This window comes from Vombatus ursinus, unplaced genomic scaffold (assembly GCF_900497805.2).
Source record: "Vombatus ursinus unplaced genomic scaffold, bare-nosed wombat genome assembly UNPS02014778.1, whole genome shotgun sequence".
Lineage (NCBI taxonomy): Eukaryota > Metazoa > Chordata > Mammalia > Diprotodontia > Vombatidae > Vombatus > Vombatus ursinus.
The window spans coordinates 26,946,857-26,968,532 of record NW_020954556.1 but is presented as its reverse complement, the minus strand read 5'-3'; the positions used below and the strand labels follow the sequence as shown (position 1 = coordinate 26,968,532).

Genomic DNA, 21,676 nt, shown 5'->3' with positions numbered 1-21,676 from the left:
AGTGACTTGCCCAGGGTCACACAGCTAGTAAGTGGCAAGTGTCTGAGGCCGTATTTGAACTCAGGTCCTCCTTACTGACTCCAGGGCTGGTGCTATATTCACTGTGCCACCTAGCTGTCCCCTACCTGTTGTGAGTTGTGTCAAATGCTGCAGAAAGATTCAGCTGGATAACAACTGGGGGGAAAACTTAGTTTTAGCAACTGAAAGATCACTGGCAATATAGAAGAAAGTCATTTCAATGACTTAATGGGGTTGGGATCCAGATTGTGAGGAGCTGAGAAGTAAATGAAAAGATTGTAAGTAAAGCAAAGACATTTTTTTTTTTGGTAGAAGTTTGGCCATGAAAGGGAGGAGTGATATAGGAAGATAGTTTGAGGGGATGGCAGTATTGAATGTTTTTTAAAGATGGTGGAAATATGAGCATATTTGTAGGCAACAGAAATGAAGCTAGGAGAGAGGAAGATACTGAAGACTTCAGAAAAGGACAATTGAAGAACTATGCTGACAAGGCAGTTTGAGATGTAAAATAGGAAAGAAGAGGCTGCACAAATAGTCTCTGTTTTCACAATAAAATATGAGGCAAGAGTCTCTGCAGCGGAGGAGGCAGAGGATGAACTTACAACATATGACTCTAGTATAATGGTGTCAAACTCAAATAGAAACAGAAGAAGGGGAGCATTTCAATTTAGAAAACCACAGATTGGTATTATCTATGGTATATTGTATTTTTCATTTTTTTTTTGAACATTTCCCAATTACACCTTAATCTGTTTTGAGCTGCAGCACTGGGCATTTTTGTGGGTGGAGAGTTTGATACCTGTCCTCTATGTTTAATGTTCCAATGTTTAAGAAAAATAGTTCCTGGTTTGCTACTTGGAAAAACTGGTAATTTGATTGTCAGAGATTAAATGTGCTTCTATAAAGCATTAAATGTATGGAATAGTTCCTAAGAAGATTATGTATATTTCTTTTGGCACAACCAGTAGAGTACTAACCAGGAAAAATATCATTTTTCCTAGTATAGAGCTACTCTAAACCAGGGGACAAAAAACTGGGTATTTGCCCATGTAAGTTTGAGTGAATAGTTACATAATTTGCCAATTTACCATCTGCTGTTATCCCTGCCTTTCTAAAAGCCTTCAGATAATTTTCATGATTTTTTTTAGTTGTACTTGTTTTTTCTAGCTCTCAGTCACAACACATGTAGGTATGAACTATGTTAGCCCAAGTGGAGAAAAAGGGATAGATGTGAAAGATGACATGGAGGCAGAAGTGACAAGACCTGGCAACTGATGAGACGTGGGGGATGAAGGAGAATGAAGAAGCAAGGATCGAAGGGGGCAAACTGGGGTGATGAGAGGGTAGCAGTAACGTTGAAAAAAAAGGAAAGTCTGAAAGAAGGGTAAGTTGGGGGAATGTTCTGCTTGGGACTTTTCGAGCAGTCTGTAAGATACTCAGTTCAAAATGTCCAACAGACAGTGGGTATTGCAAGCCTAAAACTCAGAAGCAAGACTAAGATTGGATATAAAAATTTGGGAGTAATCCAAATTAAATTAATCATTAACCCATGGTAACTCATAAGATCATCAAGAAGGGGTGTGGAGAAATAAAGGAAAAGGTAGCAAGAGAATGCCTTGGCAGATATCCATAATCAGGAAAACCCAGGAAGGAGGGAGTCCAATAATAATAATAATGAAAACAACAACAACAATAACAACTACCATTTATATAATGCTTTAAGGTTTGCAAAGTGTGAAATTGTACTTCTTAAGATTAAAAGCAGATGTGCCAAATAGGATCCCAAGATAAGTGCATTTTCAAGCAAATTCATCGTAAATTTAGTAATGCTGAGTATTGGACCATGGGTCACAAGGGAGTGAAAAGAGTGTAATCCCTTGACCTATGTTATCCCTAAATAAATTAGTCCTCACATGCTAAATTCACAGTCCCATCCATTTCCAACTACACATAAGATACTGTTTTAGTAGGCACAAACCCATTTTTACCCAAGCCCTGAGACTTTAAATTGCTATACAAAGAAACTGAATATGTATTTAAAATTAGATCTACTTACATATTCTAAAAATACACATCCGACATTCTTAGCAAGCAAGTGTCATGCTCCTCTTTCCGTCATTTTAGATTATTCTCTTACAGTCAGTCCTCTGCTATGGCTCCCCCCAGCACAGTCAGATGGTGACTCCATAGACCTAACCAGGAAAAACAAACTGTGAATTCAAACAGCTACCTTTTATGTATTATGTATGTATTCATTTATTTGGGGAGGGTCAAATTTTCCCAGAAAATAAGTTGGTCTTGTGACATCTAACTTGTAAAGAGTTGTCATGCAAAAAACTGGAAGAAGCTCAATCTATTCTGCACATCTGGAAGAGTACACACCCTTCCAGGCACAAAGAGGAGGGTGTCCTCCTCTACTCCCATTCCAGGCTCCTGCTATCTGAGGTAATTCCTGGATTCCTTAGAAAATAGCCCAGTTGTTCCCAGGCTCCACCCCATGCTTAGCCTATGTGTTTCCAGAAAGCCAAAAAAAGATTTCAGTCCTTGCATTTGAGACTCTCCTTGAAGAGGTGATAAATGTGTCAGCATTAGTAACAGGGAAGGAACACAGAGGCCTCAGACAGGAGAGGACATCATTACTGCTTAAGTCCTCTGGTAAACATTCTAGCATCAACCCCCAGAACTAAAAGGGGGAAAACACCAGGGAAACCAAAGGGAATGAGATCATGCTGTTGCACCATGGTGTTCCCTAGCATACATGTAATAACAGTTCTCCCTAAATAGCTAACGTTATTTTATCCAGCAGGAGGCTGCCCTTTCGTGAGGCTATCTCTATATGACGATATCCATGAAAAGAATTATAGCTTCCTATACTTTCTGTTTTTGCCATGTCCTCAGGAGGGGGGGCCAAAATAGCAGTGTCAAAAAGGAATCTGGAAAGAACGTTTCTGTTGGTTCTGTGGTCAAGTCATGCTTGGAAGTGATTGATAGGGTAAGTGTTCTTCCCAGGGTGACTTATAGGATCACAGAGCTGAAAAGAACCTTAGAAGTCACCAAATCTAACCTCTTTGTCTTACTGATGAGGTAACTGTATGATCTTCGGCAAATCACTTCATCTCTCTGGGGCTCAGTTTCCTCACCTGTCAAATGAGTGGATTGAACCAGATACTCTCTAAGGTCCCTTCCAGCCTAACAAGTATGATCCTTTGAGACCCCAAAGAGTCTCAAAGTGGCTTGCAGTGGTAATCACAGAGATAGTAAATAGCTGAGCTATGATCCAAACCCTGCTTTTCTGAGTCCCAGCTGAGCAGTCTTTCCACTATACTCTGCCCACTTCTCCAGCAACACCATTGGAAATATACAGGGCCATCTCTCAAACCCACCTCAGAGGAACACAGACCCATGATAGAAATTACAGGGTCTGGCAATTTGCATCCTGCTACAGAGAGCTCTCAGAAAATCTGTTCCTTAGCTTGGCTCTCCCTCTTCAAATCCCCAGCTTCTTTGAAGCTCTGCTTTTCTTGTTCCTCCTCCCATTCCTCCAGCTGTTAATGCTCAAAGGTAAATGGAAAGAATGACCACCATCAAACAATAGAAAGTCAATGTTACCAAATCGCAAAGAACAAACATGGCCCCAAAGAAGAGATATGAGAAGACGCTTTCTCCCCTCTCCAACAGAAATCAACAATTAATAAACGTTTATTAAGCTCCAACTCAGTTTCAGGCATTGTGCTAAATCAGGGGTGGGGAACCTGTTCCCCATGCCTGTGCTAAATGCTAGGGATACAGTTCGGGAGATAATATGCAAACTATATATGAGTGTGTACGTGTATGTATATATAAATGTATGTGTATGTATGTGTCTATGTATATGTATGTGTGTGTGTGTATATATAAAACATAAATAAAAGATATAGAAATATATAAAATATATATGTGTAATATATATACAAGCTACCTACAGGATAAATAGGAAATAATTAACAGAGAGAAGGCAATAGAATTAAAGGGGATTAGGAAAGGCTTCCAGGAAAAGAAGGGATTTTAGTTGGGATTTTAAGGAAGCCTAGGAAGTCAGTAGGTGGAGTTGAGTACACATTCCTTGGTAGAGGAGGAAGGTTCACAAGTATAGAACTGCACACATTTTTTAGACTTTTTCTTATGTATTGACAGTTTGGCTGATATTTTTCTCTTCTTCCTCTCTTTTCTTTTCCTTTAAAAAATATTCTTTGTTATGTGGAATGGCTCTCAAGAAGAGGGAGGGGGAAGGCTATTGAAGAAAATATGGGAGATATGAAAACAGAAGATATCATCAAAATTTATTTTAAGAAAATTACTTTGTATAATCTTGCATGTATGTCACATTTAGAAAGGCTGAGTGGCCTAGTGGGTAAAGAGATGACATCAGAGTCAGTAAAAGATCTGGGTCCAAGTTCTGCCTTTGACATATCCTGGGCAGGTCACTTAAGTTCTTAACTCCCTGAGACTATCAGTTGCAGTACAACAGCCCATCTGTTTGGTAGAAGGAATTTCCTTAGCAGGAGGTCCTTACATTTACTTATTTGCATTTACTTATCTGTGTGTGAATTGTATTGCTGCTGCACCAGTGACCATCCCATGCAGCATGATGGCGGGAAGGATAAGCCTACCCCTTCCTGGTATGTTCACTGGAAGGAGCCTGGGCCCCAGTCTATTCCCACGCATAATCCAAAAGCCGATGACTGTTGTACCATAGTAGAGTGTAAATTCCCTTGAGCACAAGGATTTTATCTCTAGCATCTAGCCCACTACCTTGCACATAGTAAGGGCCTAATAAATGTTTGTTGAATGAAAATAAATTCAAAGGTTTAAGAGGGAAATGAGAGCACATCACACCATTTGAAGAAACTTACCTCAAACTGGACATTTCTTAATCATCCCCCCAACACAAGTATGTGTTCATGTTGAGATGTACCGAATAGCCTGGCACCAGGGTGGGGCTACATTCTCTGACATTCATTTCCTTATTTTAACACTTTAATGATCTGTGATTTCATCAGCATGAGTGTTCCCTCCTCTAGCACAAATCTCACCCCACCCATGACTTACTTTATGAGTAGCTGTGGTTGGAGTAATTCTTAACTTGGTAGCCATATTTTTAGTGATGAATGGCTCTCATAACTTAGCTGTACACACATACGTACACACACATACACACATGCACGTACACATGAATGTATGCGAGAATGCATGCACACAGTCAGTCCATCATCCAGCCCAGCATGAAGCTTCTCCTTTGGGGGAAGGGGGGAGGGAAAGTTCAGAGCTTATGCTTTGTTAACTTAGCCTTATACAACCCAGAGTCGCTCTCATTCAACAGTGAGGCATTATGATAGCACTATAATGAGGGTACAATATTCCCTCAATAATCTCCAGTGGCTCCCCATTGCCCCAGGATAAAATACAGACTCTTCATGCAGACCTCATTTCATTTCACCCTCCCTCAAATGCTCCGTGTTTCAGCCAAACTGATCTATTAGTTGTTCCTTGAACTCAATATTCCATTCATGGAGGCAACAACGGGGCTGTGGAAAGAGGCCTGGATTTGGAGTTAGGAAATGGGCTTAAATCTTAGATCCTCCACTTTTCCCCTATTTGACTTTGGAGCAGCCACTTATTCTCCCTAGGCCTCAGTTTCCTTACTTGTAAAATGGGGGGATTCAAGTAGATGATCTCTACATCCCCTTGCAGTCCTATGATTATATGATCTATGAGCCCATCTCCATGCCTTCACATAAGCTGTTCCCCCACACCTGGGATGCCACCTGAGATGAGCTTCCTCACTGATTCCAGGTTCCTTTGAGGGTTGCCTCAGATTCCATCTCTTCTTAAACCTTTTCCTGATCTCTTCAGATGTTAGAGTTCTTTCTCTCCTCCAACTACCTTACATTTACTTATCTATATATAGATTATATCACCCTAGCCAACTGTACTCTCCTTGAGGGCAGGGGTTGTTTTGTTCCTGCCTTTCTTTGTGTCCATAAGTACCTTGTTCATTGAGTAGAAGCTCAATAAACATTTGCTGAGTTGAATTCCAAGTCAACTTCTAACTAATATTTTTAGATAAGCATTTCCCAGATGTGCTACATATAAAGCCTGCTGGGTAGCACAGTGAGTAGAACACTAGACTTGGCCTTAGGAAGTTCAAATCTTACCTTAGACAGGATTTGAATAGCTATGTAACTCTGAGCAAGTCACTTACCTCTCAGCTTCCATTTTTGTCATCTGTCAAGGGGGAATAATAATGGCACCTGTACCTCAAAAGCTTGTTCTGAGCACCAAATGACATACCACAAGTAAAGTGCTTTACAGACGTTTAAGGCACTATATAAATGTCGGTTATCATTATTACGTAGCGTAACCAAGACAATGTAACAACCAACATCTGAAATAACAAGTTAGTTATCCCTCCCCAAAGGCATCCTTTATGGCCAGATAACCCTCTGTTGATGGTCTGAGTTCCTCAGGCAGTTTTTTTGGCCTATTACCAGGGTCAAGGAAGCAGCTAGTCCTGCCAATAGCTCTAATGAGGAAACCAGCTTCTTTCTGACTCTGAGGCTGCCTGAAGGCAGTACACGAAAACATGAAGACGGAGAACAGACGGTGAAATATACCTTCCTTCTCTCAACAGATACACATGGAATACTGGAGTAGAGTGTTGCACACATTGTCAGATAACTGGTCACTCTATTAGTTGTATAACAAAGGCGGTCTCCTCACTCCCCAGTCTCAGGTGATGTAGTCATGGACATTTCAGACTGTAATGGCAAGGTATTAATAAGTTAACTAACTTCAAAGATGCATCCATGTCCTGAAGCAGGAATAGCTTTCTCTGTTGAAATTAAAAGCATCCATCTCATTGGATGAGCCAGGCTTTTAAATAGTTAAGCCTTAAGGGTTCCAAAAGAGTGTAGTCTTGAGAGAACTTTGCAAAGGAGACCCCTTCAGGAAAGAAAGTAGGAAGGAATTTCTCCTACCCTCCTTTCCCCTCTTTCCCCCTCCCCATCCTTACCCCAAAGCCCCATTCCCACTCCACCCCCACATGAGATCTAACAAAGATTTGCCCAATAGGAGATTCTCTAAACAGTAATTCAAAGTCAAGACGTCACCCTGTGAAGTCACTGGTCCTCTTCGAAAACAGGTGAATAACAATTCAAGAGTTCATTACTCAGATGGTTTGAGGCATAGTTGAGAGGGACACGCAGTTCAGACATACACACATAAAGCAAGGCAGTCACATAAGGCAGCAGCCACCTTCTTTTGACTAACCTAAGAGTGTAAAGCAAATTAAGGGAGAAGTCCAGAAAGCTATATTAGAACTGGTTTGTTTGACTGTTTTTGTAATAAAGGGGTAGGGAGAGGTATATCCAGGAATGACTGTTTTCAAGACAAAAAGCATCTATACAACTTATTTTTTACAAAAAACAGTGAGAATCCATGGCTCTGGGCTGGTGCTCCTCAAGTGCAACTTACATGGTTTCTATTGAGGTAAGTGTGTTGACATAAGAGAAATAAGGGCCAGATGAAACCTTGATGTAGCAAAGTTGTAGATACAGAAGTCCGGTTCACTAGGTGGTTTTCCCCAAGGATCTATGCGTTTTTCCTATGATGTGTCTGTCCCTGGTAAAGCATTATACTTTGGGCTTTGCAACAAGCTGGCTGAAGTCTTGGGCACTAGGAATACTGAAATCTTAAAGGATAAGAATTACTTGTCACATGATCAATGACAGCTGCATCCAGCTGCATCCTTGACAACATCTTCCCTATTATCTTGGATGTGATGCATGTATGAATAGTTGACTCCCAAGATAACAAGAGCTTCTTTGTTCATTTCTGAGTCATCCTGTTCTATAGATGACACCATTATTGAACAGTAAGGAACTAGTGTCTCAGTACCACCTGGCATTTGAGAGCTAAACACAGATCCAATATCCTAAGATTCTGGTAAGAAATAGTTGTTTATCTTCATTGTACCAGCCAGTACCAGAGACTCTGGGGCCCTGGCAGTCAATAAGGAAAAAATAAGCCAGTCTAGGATCTTAAACAATTAATCATGAAATTACATCAGCCTAACAAATTCAGTAGCTAACTGCATAGAAGGCTGCTACCATTTCCACCATTGCTACCTCTCTTCCAACCTAGAGGCTTATAGTAGTCCCTACCTCAATTGCCAGAAGAGAAGAGAAGGAAAGTTTGTCAGTTCAAGTCTTTTCATGTATATTCAGTTCCAGCTCAGAAATCTATTAAAAGGACATTTGTCACCACACAGTAAAGCAACATGAAACGGAAGATACCTGTGAGTGTTCTGAGGCAGGGAGCCCTGGGAGGGAAGGGCTCTCCAAATCAGAGATGAAGACCTCCACCATGCATTTCAGGATGTAGGCCCACCAAGACTCCACATGGATACAGCATATACTCTAACTTACACTGAGAGTTCTCATTGGATAATCCCCCTATTATACTCTTTCCCTGTTTAGCTATTTGGGGTCCTCAAATTAGCAAATTGACTAAGCTGCATTTTGAATGCATCGTCTGTCTCCTAGATCTAAAACGGTCTTCCTTTAGGGTCCTGGGGACCCATTGCCTTTTCACTTGCTACACCAGAGTCATACAAGAAAGAATCTCAAAATTTCATTGCAGCACAGATCTTATACAGTCCCACATGTATAGGCAAAAATCACAATTGCCCCCAAATAACAAGTTGTGCAGATTTACAGTGTTCATCAGAGATTTCTACTTGCCCAGAACATATAAAGTGCTGTCTTGGTGATTTCAAAGAAATTCCTCAACAAAAAGAAAATTGTAATGAGTGGGTTTGACTCAAGCTGGTCCTCTATCAGTTTAGGTGTATTGTGAGAAAAAAAAAAAAATGAGACCCCTGCAGGTCATTTAACAATTAACAAAACGTTTACTTAGCCATAGGATACTGCAACATTTGACTTAGGGAGACCATGCCCTCCACCATTTCTATATGGAAATGCATCTGATCAGCAGGGTAGGGTATGGGACAATCTGCCAAGTCTGAAGGCCACCTACTCCATGTGAGTGGACCTTTTAATGCTGTAAAGTGACCAATAAGCCATATCAATATAGCCAGAGGCTACCAGGAAGCTGCATAGAGGGAGGAACAGATTGAACCTTAGCCCCTGGGCCAATCAAGTCCAAGCTTGGTGCTTATGAGAGAGTGTGCAATGCTCAGTCGGTAGCAACTGCTACAACAAACCAATACTGGGTGCAAAGGGGCATTTTGTCCTCTCCTCTGCTCTGGACTCATACTCATAGATGGGCTTTAAGCCTGTACAATTCTTCTGAGATGCTGCAACAACATAAGGTACTCCAAATTTTATTCCCACAGATCCACATAGGAAATCTAGCTGGAGTGCCAGACAATATCTCCAATCATCCCTTCCAACACAGAGTACAAAAAATCTTCTGGATCCTTGAAACAACCTAGGATAACTTAGATTTTCTCCAGGGATCCCTAAAAGACATAAGGAATCTAACTAGGAATATAGACAAAATCTATACAGAGACCAACAAAATATCTCCAAGGGTCCCTGTACTACAGTTAATCTCTTTGGATATCCAGGCAAATTTTCTCTGGATCCCTGTTGGAAAGGGCTCACCCATATTTCCCCAATAGATCCCTCCCACTGCAAGGGCAGTTCTAACAGAATTCCAGAATCATCAAACAGTGGCATAATCAAGATGAGCTTGAGAGAAAAGAAAACAGGATCAACTAAGCTGCTAGTATATTCAGGGCTCCCAAAAGGGATTAAGCATTTGGTATCGATTACTAAGAGTTTCTGAGCAGCCAACAGGATCACTATCCCAATCCATACTCAGACTAGAAAGTCAGGTCCCCAGAGTGCTTCTTCTTTCTCCCCTCAGGGCTCTAGGGGTAACCCTGAAGAGTTGGGGTTGTTTAGTATTATCACTCATGAGTCCTCAGTCAATGTGTTCCCCCAGTAGAGTTTGCCAGTTAATATCTCTCCAATATCATTTATAACAAATGAACATCAATTAACTTTTTACAAACAGATATTTACTGGAACTACATATCCCCAACCACAAGGGTTGGAGATGTCTTTCTAATGCTGTTGCTCACAAGTCCCCATTGGTTTATTAGTTTATGTCAATTTCCTAGCTAGACTTAGTCAGATGCCCTTTCGTCAGTGTGAATAGATTGTCATTGGCTCCCAAATGCAGACATTGCTATCAACCAATATTGTTCCAGGAGTATTGCTATGATGCTGATGGGAAGTCAAAACCTTCTAACCTTTCAAAGTTCACAATGTCATCCAATTAACATTGATTAACTTTTATCAAAGTATATTTTCCTTGAGGATTTAGTAGGAATTGAAGTATAAATATCCCCCTCTCCAACACCTAGGCGCACACTCTCCCTTATGCCACCTTGATCCCTGAAGAGAATGGACTCAGGCTTAGCTCAGTTTCTACATTGCATTTACCATATCAAGTTCATTTCTAAATCTGGCATAACCTCTGATTGAGTCTGTGCTACCACTGGACAGGGTCCCAAGGGTTCTTCCTTAGGTATCAATTCTGTACCAGCTGGCCACAAAACTCAACATAGACTCCACTCCTGGACCTCCTGTTGACTCACTTTCCTGAGAAATTTCCTGTTCATTTGTTATAAATGATATTGGAGAGATATTAACTGGCAAACTCTACTGGGGGAACACATTGACTGAGGACTCATGAGTGATAATACTAAACAACCCCAACTCTTCAGGGTTACCCCTAGAGCCCTGAGGGGAGAAAGAAGAAGCACTCTGGGGACCTGACTTTCTAGTCTGAGTATGGATTGGGATAGTGATCCTGTTGGCTGCTCAGAAACTCTTAGTAATCGATACCAAATGCTTAATCCCTTTTGGGAGCCCTGAATATACTAGCAGCTTAGTTGATCCTGTTTTCTTTTCTCTCAAGCTCATCTTGATTATGCCACTGTTTGATGATTCTGGAATTCTGTTTTTAAAAACTCACAAGATCATAGCAATATCTAGTCTCCTTCATCTAGAAGATAATAAATATCAATAGCTAATAACAGCTAGCATTTATATAAGTACTTACTATGATGTGCTAAGCACCTTACAATTATTATCTCATTTGATCCTCGCAACAACTCTGGGAGATAGGTGCTATTATTACCCCCATTTTACAGAAATTGAGACAGAGCTTAAGTGACTTGCCCAGGGTCACACAGCTAGTATTTGAGATTGGATTTGAACTCAGGTCTTTTTGATTCTAGGTTTAGAACTCTATCCCCTGTGCCATCAAACTGCCCCTAAGAAGAAGCAGGAAAGAATGGACAACAGAAACAGAAGCAACAGCCCGCTAAGTGTTCTCAGCTTCACGCCCAGGTAAGAGAAGACTCAAGGCCCCTTCCCTATCCAGAGACACTCAGTAGCTTGTCCTCCTCCAACGCGAGTAAGTCTGGCAAAGAGCCAGTACCAAGAGACTCATCCTAACTGGAGAGTGTTTTTTTGAATGCTCCCCAATTCTGTCCTCCTAGCCAAAGAGGGTCCTCTTCCCATATACTGTTGAAAGTGAACTTTTGGGAGAACATAACTGATTCCATTTTGTTCTATATCTGCCATCTTGCTGTATATGACCCCTGCATGAACTGCAAGACAAGTTGACTGCAGATGCTGATTTCTTTCAGTGTCTTCTTTTACTCCTCTAATTGGCACAAAAAAGACTTAATAGGTTTAAAAAAAAAAAAAAGGAAAACAATTTCAGAGTCTCTGGAATGTCCCCTTCCTTTATCTAGCCTGACGGGCAGGTCCTTTTGATTTAGCAAAACTAGCTGTACTAACAAGGACACATCTCTTATCCATCTCCTGATGCTAATGATACACATTTTCCTTAAGAAGCATACTATTTTTTGCTTTGTATGGCCAGCTGCATTGTTACGAGCAATCATTTTTTCCTTTGTTTCATATAACGTTTGCTTCATGCAATTTATTTGTTTCGTATAATAAGTAAATATTGTATGCTGAATTGTGAATGACAGTATTCTCCATCAACTCTTAGTGGGGTATGCCACATTCTGAGTGTAATAAAGCCTGTCTTCATATTCATTCAGGCTTATTAGCCTTATCTGGTCAAGTTGATTTAAAAATAAAAAAATCATGCAATGGTACTTAGCAAATTGGAACCAGTTTGTAATATCTGCACAGGTTTCAAATTCAAAGCACTTCCTTTACATGTCATTATATTTTTCTAGAAGGCTTTCCACACCATCCTACATGGGGGATTGCATCAGCACCCGTGTTACATAATGACACGTTGTGGTTGGATAAGATCATAGATTTAGAGCTGGAACAAGCCTTAAATGTTATCTAATGCAGCCTTGTCATTTCACAGATGAGAAAATGGAGGACTAAAGAACATAAGTGACTCGCTCAAAGTCACGCAGGTGGTAAACGGCAGAGGTCTGATTCAGAAAGAGCCATTATGAGGCTTTATCATTCGCTCCACATGTATGGTGATCCCGTTATATGTCATCTAAGGAATTCTATATGCTTCAGGGTTGTGACAGATGGTGCAAAATAAACAACAATGCCCTTCCAAATTAGGATGTTTATTCCAAGTGCAAAATTTAAATATCTGAGCAGGGACAGATAATGTCAGTGGACAGTATTCTTTTAATAACTCCACAAGGTCAGCCTATGTCTTAGTCTTAGGTGAAAGTAAGGCAGTGATAGGTCTTATTATGACATGTATTTGAACCCCATAGAATTTCAGGAGCAGAACACAGCACTCTTTGGGACTCTCTGCCTTGTTTGCTTCAAGGTAGAGACAAACAGACTCAGTGTAAGCATCCTGTTAAGCTGACTACCAAAATAACTCACACTAACCTTGTTCTTTATAATTATAAAGCACTTCGCAAGCATCTCATTTGAACTTCCCAATATTATTATTCGTACGTGGCAGTAGTAGGGTGTGGCAGTGAGCAAGATTGTTCAACCACTCCTCTGTGCTCCCTTTGCCCTACTACTGACTTGTCCGTTTGGGTATCCCAATACAAACACTCCTCCTTTGCTCTATCAAAGTTCTATCAAAAGATTTGCCATTACCTCTATCATTTTGAGAGGCAGAACCCTGACCATATACTTCAGCGTTAGCACAGTGCCTAACAATATAGTAAATACTTAACAAATGCCTATTAACTTGCTATTGTTAGAACAATCTCTCCTTCTGGAGGTTGGGGAAAGGGGAGGAAGGGGTAAAAAAAGGCAAGGGCAACCTCTTCTATTGCCTTATTTCCAATAAGCACAACCAAACTAGCAAAGGCCTACTATTAACATAGTTTATAAAGACAAAATAAACATTTAAAACAAAGAAAACTAAAGACCTTCCTGGCCCAGAAGGAACAGAACGGCTTTGCCTTTTCAGGATGGAGCCTAAAAGGACAAAGGAGATATAAGATTATCCCTTTGAGGTCTGTAATGCAATACAGCAAGCATCTGTCCCAACACTACTCAAACCCAATTGGCCCACATAGCTTTGTTCTTAGAATTTTAGCCTCAGGGCTTTTCCTGCAGCCTATTTCATCTTCTATGTACCTCATCAAGAGCTTACTACTTGAAGTCTAGTCTCTGCCTGTCTTTCCCTGGAATTTCGCTTTTGTCAGATTGCCAGCTGTTTAACTATTTAAAACCCTGCCAAGGTATGACTAATTTTCAGTGCAGGAAATCTCCAATTGTTCCTCTAATTGTATCAGAGACAGATGTTCACGCTTTGTTAAGAGATTGGGTGTGGACACCCTGTTAACATGCTACCTGTCATCTGTGAGTACATCTCTTAACAACACATTACTAAAAGGATGGTTAGTGAAGATCTAGAAAGTCAAGCAATGATCACAAAGCAGTTGCATGGCTTCATCAATGACAGGTCGGGCTAGCTAATTTCATTTCCTATTTCAGAGGTTATTAGATTTACAGATCCTGAAAACACTATAGATAGAGTTTGCTTACATTTTAATGGAGTATGGAGTACTTGACAAAATCTCTCATACTGTTCGTCTCTCTGTGGTTGCTCTTAAAATAAAATGTCATTGATCTCTTATATTGTCCAGAATGTCATTAGTAAGTCTACATTTGGTTGTACTTCAACTATTATTATTTTTGTGTTATGATCTGTAAAGGATATGTTTAACATCACTGCTTTCTTAGAATTATCTATAATTTCTGTTTCTTTGTAGGGCTTGGAATATGATATTCTGTAAGGCAAAGGAGCTTGGATTACAACCAAGGCTCAACTCCCCAGAGAAATTGAGCATAATCTTTTGGGGAAGACATGGACATTCAATGTAATAGGGGACTTCCAAACTTTCCTGATGAAAAGACCAGAGCTCAACAGAAAATTTGATCTTTAAATACAAGATGCAAGAGAGACATAAAGAGGTAAACAGGAAACAAAAAGCAACAACATGTTATTCAATAAGGGCAAATTGTTTAGATCCCTACAAGGGAAGATGACACTTGTAACTCTTGAGAACTGTATCTTTATTATGACATTTAAAAGGGGTACACAGAGACAGAGGGCATAGGTATAAGTTGACTTTGATGTGATGACAAAAATCTAATTAAGTGGTGAAAATGGATTTAACTGGGAGAAGAGGAAAGGAGGAGGCAGAAAAGGGTAAATTACATCACATGAAGAGGCATAAAGACTTATTACAGTGAGGGAAAGAAGGGAGGGAGATGAGCATTGCTTAAACTTTACTCTCAACAGATTTGGCTCAAAGAGGGAATAACATAATCAGTTAGGTATAGAAATTTAACTTACCCTATAGAAAGTAGGAGGGGAAAGGGGAAAGAAAAGGGAGGGGGTGGATAGATGGAAGGCAAGAAGTAGTAAGAGAAAAGGAGGAAAAAAGGGAGGGGGCTGATAGTAGGGAGAGCAGATTGAGGGAGGCTATGGTCAAAAGCAAAACTCCAGTGAGGACGGAAAGGAAAAAAGGAGAGAGAAAAGCATAAACAAAGGAGAAATAGGATAGAGAGAAAGACACAGATAGTAATCATAACTGTGAATGTGAATGGGATGAACTCTCCTATATTTCCTGTTTCTTAGTACATGGTTTATTTTTGTAAAGACACCATGTGGTGCAAATATTCTTTAATTTTCCAATTCAGAAAATACCATAAGCCTTTCAGCTCCTAGAGTGGAACACTGACTTCCACTACCTTTGTGTTGTTGTTCATATCTTTTTATAATTCAATTAACTTTTCCTTAATGAATTTAGATGCTATACTATTTGGTATATATGTTTACCTATTGTCAATAGTTCATTGAAAATACAGTTTCCTTGTTTCTCTCTATTAATAATGTGAATTTTTATTTCAGTTTTGCCAGAGAGTGTGATCGCAATTTCTGCTTTTTTTGGATTTACCATGCATAGCAAATTTTATTGCAGCCTCTCATTTTGATTCTGTGTATGTCTTTGCTTTTCAGATCTGTTTCCTGCTTGATTTCAAGTCCCACTGGACAAGTCACTTAACCTCTCAATCCTTTAGAATCAATGATGTCAAGCTCAAACAGAAATGGGGGCTACTAATCCATAAAGGAGGATCCCTTTGTGATATATGCTGATTTAGTTTTAAAATTGTATTTATCATGTTTTGGAAGGAACACTTGGGAGCATTACAACATATATGTTTGCCGCCTTTGCTTTAGATAACCCTCCAAGACCAGAGGTTGCAGGGAAAGTCCTGCACTGTTTTGTTGTAAGGAATTTCCTTATCTGGGAGTTTTCTGAAACAATGAAATCGCCAATTCAGTCCAATCCCTTCTTATATATAACAGATTGTTGTATTTTGTTTTCTTGATAAAGTCTACCACTCTTTTATGGGATTGTTTAGTTGTGAGTATCATCTTTGTGTTTTCTTCATTCATTTCTTTAGGATAGTTTAACATTTTTTTTATCTCCTTTCTCTTTTAAATCAGGAGTTTTCTCCATCATTAGTTTTGCTTGAACTACTTGATGCTAATCTGTTCCCACAAGCTATCTTCCCCTCCCCCATTCCCATTTGCCTACCCTTTCCCTAGTGTTTGTGTTTTACTTCAACTATTTTTTTTCTTTCTTTTATTTAATTATCTATTTCTTCTACTCTTTTGTCCCATGTCTTTCCCCTCCCAGTTAAGCGATTAGTTCAAAATCTTCTCTCCCTTCCACCCCTTCGACTTCTTTTATTTATTAGGGTTTTTTAAATTTTTATTTCTTTTCCTTCATGATTTCCCTTCTAGTCTATTCTGCAAGTTTATTCTCTTATTCATGGATTATACCAGTATTTATTCCACCTTTGTTCTTTCTGTGTTCCTCATGGAGTCAAAACTCTGAAATACTGAGTTTGGGCTCCTTCTTCTTTTTCTTTTTTAATGACTAGGTTTCCCTATCTTGCCCAGTCTGGAAGTAGCCCAGGGCACTTCTCAAGAGCAAAGTCCTGCTCTGATTTGCATGGGATCTTTGACCTGTTTTGTTTCCAACCTCTGCCAATTCACTTTTCCTTGGCCAATTTGGTGCACCACCCATCTCCTGGAGGCTCATCTTATTCATGCCAGGGGAACATTCAATCCACTTAGCCCACTTCAGAACTCCCCAGTTCAAGAGATCCACCAGCCTCAATTTCCCCCATTGCAAGGATTACAGCCACCACACCTGACTGAATTCCCCTCTTCTAGCTAGTTTCAGTTCTGTTACTTTTACAGACCTTGCCCCATCATCCCTTTTTACCTACTGTGCCTCACTCTTAGAAGTATTAATTCATGATGGAAGCAATGTTGAACAGAAATAGTATTACATGGCTACCTGTGTTCCAAATTGTGTGGCCCAGTCCTTCTCCAATCCCAACCATGATCAGTCTCCTTCCCAAATGTCACTATATGGCTTGAATATTAACTTCTAATGTTCTGATATTACTAGTAGCAATAAGTTACTAGATTCTTTTCTAATTATTCTTTAAATCTTTAGTCCTTCATTCTCCTGCTTCAGTTAATCTCTCTTTTACTTCTTTTTTTTTTTAAACTTTCAAAGTTATTGTATCAAAGGTGAGTTCAGGAGCTACAATCCCAACTGCCACTAACACAGATGAATAGGCCCAGAGTGTGGCTTCTACATTTCCTTAGGGTTACCCCTGACGGAATTGGGAAGGTGTCTTTCTAATGCTATAGCTGATGAGCCCTCCCCCCCCATCCTTTCTACCCTGATTATCAATTGATTATGATTAATCAACCAGACCAAACTAACTTTTAGGTAATAAAGGTATTTATTAAAGTGGTACAGTAAGAACAATTGGTACTAAACATCCCCCAAAAGTCTCAAGCTTAGAGAGTGTGTATGGAAAAGGAAGAATTCACAGTTCCTGAAAACCCTTTTATTGGAATACTCAAGTTGTTCCTTTTGAGGCTTCATTTCTCAAATGTATGGAGAATTGATTCAAATTTATAAGAACACAAGTCATTCCCTAATTGATAAATGGTCAAAGGATATGAAGAGGCAGTTTTCAGATGAAGAAATTAAAGTTATCTATAGTCATATGAAAAAATGCTTAAATTACTATTGATTAGAGAAATGCAAATTAAAACAACTCTGAAGTACCACCTCATACCTATCAGATTTGCTAATATGATAGAAAAGGAAAATAATAAATGTTGGAGGGGATGTGGAAAAATTGGGACACTAATGCACTGTTGGTAGAGTTGTGAACTGATCCAACCATTCTGGAGAGCAATTTGTAACCATGTCCAAAGGGCTATAAAACTGTATATACCCTGCGATCCAGCAACACCACTGCTAGGTCTATATCCCAAAGAGATTTAAAAATAAGTGGGGGAGACCTATTTGTATAACAATATTTATAGCAGCTCTTTTTCTAGTGGCTAAGAATTGGAAATAGAGGGGACGCCATTCAATTAGGGAATGGCTAAACAACTTGTGGTATATGATTGTAATGGAATATTATTGTGCTATAAGAAATGAGCAGGCAAATTTCATAAAAAAAAAAACCTGGAAAGACATGTATGACCTGATGGAAAGTGAAGTAAGCAGAACCAAGAGAACATTGTACACAATAACAACAATACTGTAAGATTATCTAATGTGAAGGACTTAGTAATCCAAGACAATTCCAAAGAACTCATGATGAAAAACGCTATCTACTTCCAGAGAAAGAATTGATGGCATCTGAATACAAATCAAAGCATACTATTTTTCACTTCCTGTAATTTTTTTGTGTTGCCTTTCCCTTTGGGTCTGTGTCTTCTTTCACAACAAGACTAATTAATGCATGATTGAACATGTATTATCTATATGAAATTGCTTACTGTCTCGGAGAGGTGGAAGGTGAGGGAGGGAGAAAGAAAATTTGAAATTCAAAAACTTTTTTTAAATCAAAATTACAAATTGTCTTTACATGTAACTGGGGAAAAATAAAATATTATTTAAAAAAGAAGATGTTCCCTTTGAAAAAAAAAAGTATGGTATTGTTTTTTCTGTAGAGCCTAGACTCTTGTTTCAGTCTGTCCTTGGCTTCCAGCAGAGGTTGGCATCAGCTAGCTGATCCCAGGATGCTTGCTAGGTCTAGGATATCAGTGGTAAGATAGGAAGTCCTCCAGAACACCTAGAAACAAGTTTACAAGGTCTTCCTCTGATCAAGATGAGACCAAGACCAAGGACTCTTTTCCTCCATTCCTCCCCTCCCCTCAAAAATTGATTCATTCTCAGGAGTTTAGTTGGAACATCCACCTCTCTGCTTGCTTGAATCTCTAAGGACCTGAAATGACTCAATATATTAGAGATGACCCACAGGGAATGCCTAAATTTCTTTAGCCGATCTGAACACAGTTCCTGCCAATATCATTCTAGTTTATTCTATGACTTTCAGGCACTAAATCTAAAATCTTTAATTGCTTGATTAAATAAATGTATGAGGGCTAAATGGGATGGAGTGATTGCAACACCTTTCCTGAGAGTCCATCGTTGGAGGTATTTTTAAGTTAAATGTTCTCCTCGTCTATTTTTTGTTTTTGTTTTTTGCTGAAAGGCTTCTCTATTGTTGAACATTCATTTTTTTTCCTGATGACTAAGACCAGGTCTGCAGTAAATATGATGTTAGGTTGAAGCTTGGCCACCTTTAGTTTTCAAAATATGCTTTTCTTTCTGCATTCTCTCATGGCTGCAGAGTGAGATGAGGAAATGTGAAAGAACACCAAAGTTATAATCCTAGAAGACAGGAAGAATGGTGATGCCTTCTCCCTGACCCCCACAGCTGTGATCAGTTGTTAAATCCTGCTTTTTCTACCTTTACATCTCTCAGTGTCTGACCCCTTCTGTCTATTCATACTCCACCACCTGAGTTCAGGTCAGGCCCTCATCTCCACTTACCTGGTTTATTGCATTGACCTCCTAATTGTGATCCCTGCTTCGGTTCTCTCCCCATTTCAGTCTATCCTTGACTCTTGCCAAAGTGATTTTCTTTAGATGTACATCCAGCCATGTCACAGCCCTATTCAATACACTCCAATAGCTCCTAATTTGATCCTAGGATCAAATAACAACTCTTTTGTTTAGTTTCTAAAGTCCTTGCAACCTTACTCTAACCCATCTTTCCAACTTCATTAGATTCCTGCACTCTTGAAACTCAGCAAGATTGACCTTTTCTCTTTCTCTCCCACACAACACTCTTCTCCCTTCTTGCTTTTGTACTGGCCCTCCCCCTGGAATGCATCTTAGCTGCATAGAATCCTTCTCTTCCATTAGGACAAAGTTCAAGTCAAGTCAAATGAAGTCAACAAACACATTTAAACCACCTACCATGTTCCTGGCCCTAGGATCGTAAATAGTACCTGGCACATATTAGTTACTTAACAAATGCTTTATAATTGGGCAATTGATTGATAGGTAGGTAGAAATAGACCTGAATGTTAGCTCTGATGGAGTCAGCCCCAGAGTCCAAGCGATTCACTGGTTTTTCCTCCCATACCTGGAAATAATCTCTCTTCTCATTTCCATCTCCTGGTTTCCCTGGTTTTCTTCAAGTCCTTGCTAAAATTCCATCTACTGTGAGAAGCCTTTCCAGATCTCCCTTAATTCTAGTGCCTTCCCTCCATTGTTTATCTCCAATTTATCCTTTTTATGTCTTATCTGTACATAGGTATTTGCATATGGTTTTCCCCACCATTTAACTGTGAGGTCCTAGAGAGCAAGGACTGTTTTTTACTTTTCTTATATCCCCTGGACTCAGCACAGTGGCTGGCACATAATACGTACTTTATCAATGCTTATTGACTGATTAAATGTTAATTGAATTAAAAGCCATGATTAAGAAAAATTCCAAAATTCTTTGTCCAAATGTTTCAAAGTATTTACATACCAAAGTAACATGGTTTGCCTACATTTGGTCAAAAACAAAACAAGTTTATGATATAAATTATTGCAAAAGACTTGGGGGAGGAGCTAAATCATCATTATTCAAATTTTATAATTTTGTGCTTTTAATTACTTATTAAAATAACATTTTTAGAATTTTTGAATAAATGGGGGAATATTCAGCTAAAATAAAGCATTAGTGAAGTCAATGATAACCCCATGATATTGGCATTTTCTTGTCTCTTAGAGATAATAAAAGGAGATCTGCTATTCAAATTACTTTCTAACAAATTCTTGCTTCATCCATTACTATATGTGGTGAAAGATTTCTCCAGCATTGATCATGTACTGTCCTGTCCTTCTCTTGCACTGGTAAATATAATTTCAGATTTTACCTATCACTTTTGTTTTTAAATACTTCATAGAATCATAGACTTAGATTTGGAAGGAACCTTTAAAAGTCCAACCCCTCATTTTACAGATAAGAGAGCTGAGAGGTCCAGAGAAGTAAGGGATTTCCTGATAGCCACATAGGTAGTAAATGACAGAGTTAATATTGGAATCCAACCCCCTAAAACTCCAAATCTAGCACTCTTCTATGGTATCATACTTCAGGGAGATGATCAACATGATGTGTATGATGAGAAGGGGACTAGACTCGGAATTAGATTGAGTCTTTTGTCTTAGGACTTACTTCACCAACTGACCTTGTGCAAGGAGAAAAGATTTCTATTCTTTTTAAAATGTAAGTAACTTATTCAAAAGTATCCAGTTTGTTTCTCCTCTTTATGCCATATCTCAGTTGCTTCTCTGGCTACTTCTCCATTTAAGACCACCTCTAAACTTCAGGGGTCAAGGAGGTGCCTTTTTTTGCTACTAATTACTGATAGCAATTGTGGCCAAAGGCATGGTAGGGCTGAAGGTTAAAACTATTTTGCTAAAAAGAGATACTGGATTTTCTGTAAATTTTAATAATTCATGCTTTGTTTCCAGTTGTCTCAGAACCAAAAGTTGACTGAGTTCTCATCTTTTTCTTCCAGTACTGTGACTCCATGGTTGAATCTAGGGAATTTCTGCGAACTGGAGGCATTTGAAATAGAAAAACTATGAGACAATGTTAAGAGCTCCTTTTGTGAGCTTGAGATTTGACCTATTTTACAAACTCCCAAGCTACAATCACACACACACACACACACACACACACACACACACACACACACACAC

At 39.3% G+C, this 21,676-nt stretch overlaps 1 long non-coding RNA gene across 1 annotated transcript in view; it reads right to left on the bottom strand.

Moving 5' to 3' along the window:
• The window catches only part of LOC114045377, an 86,993-nt gene that overhangs the window by 7,733 nt on the left and 57,584 nt on the right, over positions 1-21,676 (bottom strand). The window contains exon 2 of the long non-coding RNA XR_003569365.1: positions 2,075-2,210. This is a non-coding gene — a long non-coding RNA (uncharacterized LOC114045377). The remainder of the gene's footprint in view (positions 1-2,074; positions 2,211-21,676) is intronic.